Raw genomic sequence first — 8244 nt, 5'->3', positions numbered from 1 at the left:
TTTAAGGTGGATCCACCTTAAATCTTCGGCATAAGAGACAAAGAAGCAACTAAAAGTGTTACACTTGTCTTTAATTTGCTTCATTTGCCGTACGAGCATCAGCGCTGTTACTCTTTGAGCCACTTCCGAGTGGTTGCTTTAGGTTTTTCCAGGTCCCACGGGAATCTCCTCTTGTCTCCCGGAATTGTTCATTATAATATCTTTACGAATGACGCACGATCTTCGCAGTAGAGAGCGCTATTTATGCAATAGCGAAAATCAGACCTGAAAAAAATCAGGCCTGTACGGGATTCGAACCACTGACCTCTGCGATACTAGTGCAGCGCTCTACCAATTGAGCTAACAAGCCAACTGGGAGCAGGCCGTTAAGTTGATTCGTAATAAACCCGTGATGATAAATCAGATACGGTGAATATATGAAGTTCATATATTTTGAACTGCGGTTATAGACACGAATGATGCACGATCCTCGCAGTAGAGAGCGCTATTTATGCAATAGCCAAAATCAGACCTGAAAAAAATCAGGCCTGTACGTGCAGGTTTATTACGAGTCAACTTAATGGCCTGCTCCCAGTTGGCTTGTTAGCTCAAGTGGTAGAGCGCTGCACTAGTATCGCAGAGGTCAGTGGTTCGAATCCCGTACAGGCCTGATTTTTTTCAGGTCTGATTTTCGCTATTGCATAAATAGCGCTCTCTACTGCGAGGATCGGGCATCATAAGTAGTGTATGGAAAGTTTACTGGTGGTTGATTTTTACCGCATTTACATGTACCACACCTTTAAGCTACAAGTACATGTAACTTTCTGTTCTGCTTTTAGGCTGCACGTAGTTATGTCAAACAAGAAAACAGGTAAGATTTCCCTCCTTACTTGTGCCGTTTTCAAATTTGTAAAAACAGTTCAGACGGCAAGCTGTTTAAACTAAGCATTTCACTTTTATTGTAAGTGATAGTGTTTTAAATGTAACAAAACTTTCAACTAAACAGGTATTCCTTTATAGCGTCCGTCATCTTCCAGCTGTCTTGACTGTAGTTCCTCACTTTCGCAGTTTAAAGTACGTGCGGCCTCACAAATGCGTCTTTGATGTTCAGCTGCCTGAAACAGTAATAATTGAAACGGAACGTGCTATTTCAAATGACAGAAGTGACCGATCACAAATTAAAAAGTCAACTTAATTTCTTTTTGTCTCTGTACATTCAAATTTGACGCCAGCTTGCGCCCAGATTGTATTATTCTCCTAACTGATGGTTAAAATATTTTGCATTTCGCCCATTTTCATAGCTTCTGAGGGCAATTGTTTTACGAGACCACAACACAGCAACCCAGCGGTAAAACTTCGAGCATGCGCTAATGAATCAATTTTGGCCGGCTGCGCCAATTTCCCGTACAAACATTTTAAAGGAAAACTTGAGAAACAACTTCTGTTTAAAAGTTTCTCAGTCAGCCATCACTGAGAACGAGGTGTGATGTCCGATACACAACCTTAGTGGATAATTTTCTACTTTCTTATTATTCAGTACCTGTTCACCAAAGAGTTGCAAGAAAATCGTAATATCCAAGTGGATCACCTCGAGCGGTAACAGGTTAAGGGACATCGCAGTTAGTTTTTAAACCAAACAGATCCAAACCTTAATCCCTACTCTGAATAAATTTTGAGAACTAGGATTATTCTTTTAGCCGGAAAAAAAGAAAGGAAGTCGACTGAAGTATATTACCAGGACCAAAATGATTCAGTCCTTGTGCTTTTGTCCTAACTGAAGATTATAATTCTATTCAGCTCCGGCTGTTACCACAAATACATGCACTCAATTTTTTTTTTTTTTTTTTGTCGAGGACAAGTTTAAAAAATGTCCCACTCACACTTCGACAATTTGAAGTGCTTAAATAAAAGTAAACATTTGTGTTACCTTCTCTGCCTGGTTAAGTAAAAAGCGCTTATTTCCAGGACAACGTGGGGAACCCTTTGGGCATTTTGAAGTGGGCACGAGAGCTTCACTATCCTGAAAAGAAGTCATCATTAAAACTGAAGCCACAAGGCACAGGACACCCAAGGATTTTGACATCTTATTCGTGGTGGAATACAGCGTAACCTTTCCCTAAAGCGACTGAACTGCTAGATCGTTCGCTTTGACACGGGGTTTATATTTCTTAGTTTTGACAGTTATCGACATCACGTTGTTAATTACCTTCTAAATTTAATACAAGTCAAACGGTTGATAAAATTCAATCTAACTCTTCGACGCGCGCTCTGTTACTAATGGATTTTTATGTTCTGAAACTTTCAAATGAAAAGGAACTTATCCCTAACTAGCTAAGCGTCAGAGACAATACTGCGTTATTTGTCATACTGAATTACAGGCTACATTCGACCCAGCTTATACTTTCTACCGCCTTATTTAGCTGAGCGTAAACATGTCCAAATGAGAAAGGTTCGGGGCAGGATTCGGCGAGAGGGGCTGTACATGTGAAACGTCCACCCCCTCTTTTTTCACTCTGTTTATGAGCACTGTCAAGACCAGTTCAGTTTATTTTCGTTATAAAAGTCTCTTAAACAACTAATTTAAGACCAGGGAGAATTCGTTGGACAAGAGTGACGGGTTTTAACGTGCTGCACACTTATTCTACAGATTCTCCCGCCCTCCATAAACGCACAAAATTGAAATGAAATGAATGATTCACGATACCATCTGTGCCGGAACAGACAGACAAGCTACACATTGGATTTAAAAAATATAATTTTTTTAACTTTTCACTGCCACTCTTGGCGTTTTCACTAACAATATAGGAGGAATTCTTCATCAATACTTCTTAAAGGACTAGTTCAGCGACTTGGGAGCCCGTACGTACAGCTGGCTCATCTGGCTTTGTTCTCAGAATATTATTCTTCTGTCGGAACAACTGAGGTTCCCGAGGAGTTTGATTGACGTATTTAATCTAATTTCTGCCTGATGGAGAGACAAAGCACATTCAGTTTGTGATCAGCACTTAAGATACATTTTTTTTTGGTTTTTTTTTTTGGCTTCTCGAGTACGTTTTAAATACATTTTGAATTTTAAAAGAGACATTTTCGTAAACAGCTTTGCGAGAGCTACTTTACCTCGGCGATCTTGGCCTTTGTTACTACTTTTCAGGCGCTCGTTAAAAAAATCTTTAACTTTAACGGAGGTTCAAATATCCAGACGAGATATTCTTGGAATTAAAAAAAAAAGGATATTGATTGCGTCAATGTGTTTAGATCAATGGGAAAAAGCCGTTAACAAAACAGCGCATGGAGGTATAGTTATATGTTTTGGGGCCGATTCAGAGTTATTTTAGCCCGATCCTCTTGGCAAGGATTTACAGACTCTATCTTAGAGGGGTTCAAAACATATTTATAACCAAGAGCATATACTATATTGCTATTATTTTCACTTTGAAGTACATGGATACATTAAAACTGAGAAAAACGACGATAAAATTAAAGAGTCTGAAAATGCAAGCGTGTGAGCGGGTTAAACAGCTAAAATCTCCATCTTAGCCCGGCCGCAAAGAGTGCCACAGTGCCTGACAAAGAGATGATAATATGTGTGTGTTTCTTTTTCAACTTTGCATACATTTATATTAGAGAGGCCAGCCAGTGTCTTGAGCCATGGGCTTTTGGTATATTGTTTGACAAGCTACAGGCCTAAAAGGACCACATTTTTTTATAATCAACTGATCAAGTTCAAAGGTGACAAAACAAAAGATCTTTATTCAAAGGAGTTTGATCCTAGCATATGGAATATGCAATTATCTAGGCCATGTATGCAATTACGTACACGACAAAAGGAAGTTGTTTTACTTTAGAGAGAAAAATATTTAAATACCTTTAAAAAGATGGCGTAACCGGTGCCTTCTATTCAACTGAAAGGAATTAGTTTCTAATGCTGAAAATAGTTCACGAACCCTAAAAGAATCAACTCTTGGTAAAAAATTTGTTCTTCGTATGGCGTCGTTAGACTTTCTTAATTGAAAGTTTAATTTGTGGTTTAACTAAAATTGCTTTATATGATGTGCAATTCTCATTTAAATATACTGAAAATATATGTTATTATAAATAGCTCGATAGGTCAATGTCCTTCTCTATTCTTTAATTTCCATCATCCTTAGAATAAACACGTAACTATTACGTTAATTTTTTTACGACATGTTGAGTTTTTACCGTCGAAAAAATGTATATATTGCAGGTGGTTCTATCTCCAGATGACTAATATATGAAGGCAGAGATCAAAAGAAACCGAATAGTGCTCAAACCCGGCCCATCTGCAGTTGCAACACTCAGAAATGGCGGAAGATTTAAGCCGATCATGTTAATTGAAAGAATCTATCCAAAATTCAGAAATTATTTTCAGTAGAACAGCCTTGCTGGCTATCTTCCTTTTTATGGCTCCATCGATCCCCACCAATATACTTCCCGTGCGGTTTTAATCACCATGCGTGCGACTAATTAAAGTGAAATAGATTGGTGGGCTTTATTATGTGTCTATACGTGTACTTTGAATTGTGTAACAAAAATTTGTCCTGTTGGACCACGCTGTTACTTTTCTTTTATCTTTTATCATACTTCCCTCAGAAAAAAAGAGGAAAATAAAGACGTTCTCGGCCCGGATGTGTTCTTACTATGTTCTTAAATTTTGGCTAATCTCAGCCTGGCCGTCCATATTTGGAGAAAAAGAGTGCCTTGGAGGATAGACGCATAGATGACGTCGCTTCAACAACTTTTTCGCTTCTTTATTTCATGAAATAAATAGTGGTAAGAACATTATTGACACACTCGGTTGCTACTCGTGCGCCACTTCTTTGTGTTATATTTTGGATATATCAACAAAGTTGAAATGGTAAATTGGCCACCATAACGATTACAAAGCTGACGTTTCGAGTGTTAGCCCTTCTTTGTGTTCTTTCTCTAAGTAGACCCACGGCAGTAAGGAGTCTATTTATTAAATACTTATTCAACTTTTAGGCAACTTTGAATGTGGTCATTTCTGATGATCCTAGTAGTGAGTGAAACGTCAGCCTCCAACGGGTTGGATCCTCGAACAGGTCTCGGTGATGTGTTCTTTAACAATAGAGCTTAATCTAGTAGTGCCACCTGCGTACATAAGTATAATCAAGTGGGGCTTAAAACCTTGAGGGGTAGGGTGCAGACCTTGAGGGGTAGGGTGCAGAGGGCTACGTATGTCATGCGATAGGTCTGCCCACAGGTCATAACCCTCCTTTCCTTTGAAAAATTCCAGTTACGCGCGCCCTGATTCCCACTTAATATTGTCTTTTTTTATCGTTGAAGAACATTTGAATAAATTCAAAACTCTGCCATACTGATGCTAATCTGCATAAACAAATTGGCAAGAAAAGATCCCTGAAGTGTCCACAAAATGTTTAGCATATTATTTTAAGTAGATACTATAGAGGCAATTTCATGATAAATATTGGAAAAGGCACTGAGAAAAATCTAAAAAGCTATAAGACCTCAACGTTAACACGTATGCAATGTAATAGCGATCAGTAGTATAGACCTTCAAAGTGCGAAGCTAGTCTACGCCACGGAACTGAAATACGCCATTTTCAGTTTATCATTAGTCAACTGTTCTAGACCCAAGATGTTATAAATGGAGGCAATAACTCCAGTTTCCGCTAAGGTATGCTCAAAATGTTATTGCATGAGAACGATAAAGATTCACTGAAAGATCGTGAATCGAGGGTAAGCTAATATTGTTGATCTCGCGTGTAGCTGCATGTACGATACAGTATTGATTGATTGATAGATTGATTGATCAAAAATTACATCTTGTTAAAGTTGGAAATAGCGGCACTCATCAATGGCTTTCCTAGGATTAGGGGAGGGGTGGGAGATGGCAGTAAGGCTGTGCATTATGTCAAAATCCCTAACCAAGAGGGGCGAGGGGGTCTTGCCTACCCAGATATAGATTGCAGGAAATCAGAAGACAACTGCTTTTAATCTTGATTATGCAGTTTTACCAATCAAAACAGTGCTGCACCTCACTAACTGGCCTCTGAACATCACATGTTACAGTAACCACAGTTTGCCATTCATGTGAGAAGTAGCTCTGCTTTAAACACTTCAATGGCAAGAGCAAGATTAAGGCCATTTTCTGCTTTCCTTTCATCAAAATGAACAGCCCACATACACCGACAGTGCATGGAAAGTCCAGAGGTGGTCTTCGTAAATGCAACATATGGGTTGTTGATTTTGACTACATTTACATGTACCACACCTTTGATTTACAAGTACGTGTAACTTTCTGTTCTGTTTTTTAGGCTGTACGTAATTATGTCAAACAAGAAAATAGGTGACATTTCCCTCGTTACTCGCGTCGTTTCTAAAACTTTGTAACTCAGTTCAGACGGCAAGCTGGTTAAACTAAGCATTTCACTTTATTGTAAGTGACAGAGGGTTTTTAATTTAACAAAACTTCCAACTAAACAGGTATTCCTTCATGGCGTCCGTCATCTTCAAGCTATCTTCACTGTAGTTCTTCACTTTCGCAGTTTAAAGTACGTGCGGCCTCACAAATGCGTCTTTGATGTTCACGAACTACCTGAAACAGTGATATTTGAAACGGAACGTGCTATTTCAAATGACAGAACTGACTAATCAAAAATTAAAAACTTAATTTCTTTTTCACTCTGTACACTCAAATTTGACACGTGACGCCAGCTTGCACCCAAATTGTATTATTCTCCTAACTGATGGTTAAAACATTTTGCATTTCGCCCATTTTCATAGCTTCTGAGGGCAATTTTTTTACGAGACCACAACACAGCAACCCAGCGGTAAAACGTCGAACATGCGCTAATGAATCAATTTTGGCCGGCTGCGCCAATTTCCCGTACAAACATTTTAAAAGAAAACTTGAGAAACAACTACTGTTTAAACATTTCTCAGTCAGCCATCACTGAGAATGAGGTGTGATGTCCGATAGACAACCTTGGTGGATATTTTTCTACTTTCTTATTACTCATCTGATCAGTACCTGTTCACCAAAGAGTTTAGGAGAATATCTCAAAGATTACTGGTTAATATCTCGAAAGGTAACAGAGAATATCTCGAAACAGGAGAATATCTCGAAAGGTAACAGGTTAAGGGACATTGCAGTTAGTTTTTAAACCAAAGCGATCCAAACCTCGATCCCTACTCTGAATACGTTTGGAAAACTAGGATTGTTCTCTAAACCGGAAAAGAAGAAAGAAAGTCGACTGAGGTGTATTACCAAAACCAAAGTGATTTATTCCTTGTACAGTCTTGTCCTAACTGAAGATTATAATTCTATTCAGCTCAGGTTGTTACTACAGGCACATGCGCTCAATTTTTTTTTTTGTCGTAGAGAAATTTAAAAAATGTCCTACCCATACTTCGACAATTTGAAGTGCTTAAATGAATGTAAATATTTGAGTTACCTTCTCTTGCCGGCTCAGTAGAAAGCGCTTATATGAAGGGCATTTTGGCGAACCCCTCGGACACTGTGGAATAGGCAGGAGAGCTTGACTTTCCCGAAAAAAAGTCATCATTAACACTGAAGCCACGAGGCACAGGACACCCAAGGATTTTGACATCTTATTCGTGGTGGAATACAGCGTAACCTTTTCCTATAGCGCGATTGAACTTCTAGATCGTTTGCTTTGAAGGGGGGTTTATATTACTTAGTTCTGACAGTTATCGACATCATTTGGTTAATCACTTTCTGAATTTAGTACAAGTCAAACGATTGATAAAATTTAATTTAACTCTTTGACGCGCGATCTGTTGCAAATTGTTTTTATGTTTTGAAATTGTTAAATGAAAGGGAACTTATTTTTTACCAGCTATGCGTAAAGGCAACACTGTGCTATGCCATTTGAATTACAGGCTGTATTCGACCCGGTTTAAACTTCTATCGTTCTATTTAACTGAACATCGATCAACATGTCGAAATAAGAAAGGTTCGTACTAGGATTCGGCGAGAGGAAGCGTACATGTGAAAAGTCCGCCCTCTTTTTTCATTCTGTTTAAGTGCACTGTGAAGCCCTGTACAGTTTATTTTCGTTATAAAAGTCTCATAAACAACCAATTTAAGACCAGGGAGAATTCATTGGAGACAAGTGACGCCTTTTAACTGCATACTTATTCTAGAGGTCCCCCGCACTCCATAAACGCAAAAGAATGTAATGAAATGAATAATTCACGATACCATATGTGCTGGAACAGCATTATTTATAGCTCGATACG

At 38.6% G+C, this 8244-nt stretch overlaps 2 long non-coding RNA genes across 2 annotated transcripts; both read right to left on the bottom strand.

The window, feature by feature from the left end:
* Positions 1-911: 911 nt before the first annotated feature.
* LOC148728917 (uncharacterized) lies at positions 912-2117 on the bottom strand. Its single transcript, XR_015988763.1, has 2 exons — positions 1907-2117; positions 912-1094 (listed from the first exon to the last, which is right to left on the bottom strand). It is a non-coding gene; the product is annotated as an uncharacterized LOC148728917 (long non-coding RNA).
* Positions 2118-6394: 4277 nt separating this feature from the next.
* Positions 6395-7996, bottom strand: LOC148728916 (uncharacterized). The gene is made up of 2 exons (XR_015988820.1): positions 7437-7996; positions 6395-6577 (listed from the first exon to the last, which is right to left on the bottom strand). It is a non-coding gene; the product is annotated as an uncharacterized LOC148728916 (long non-coding RNA).
* Positions 7997-8244: the final 248 nt, after the last annotated feature.

Source organism: Stylophora pistillata, chromosome 6, assembly GCF_964205215.1.
Source record: "Stylophora pistillata chromosome 6, jaStyPist1.2, whole genome shotgun sequence".
Lineage (NCBI taxonomy): Eukaryota > Metazoa > Cnidaria > Anthozoa > Scleractinia > Pocilloporidae > Stylophora > Stylophora pistillata.
This window is presented reverse-complemented; position numbering and strand designations above follow the sequence as displayed.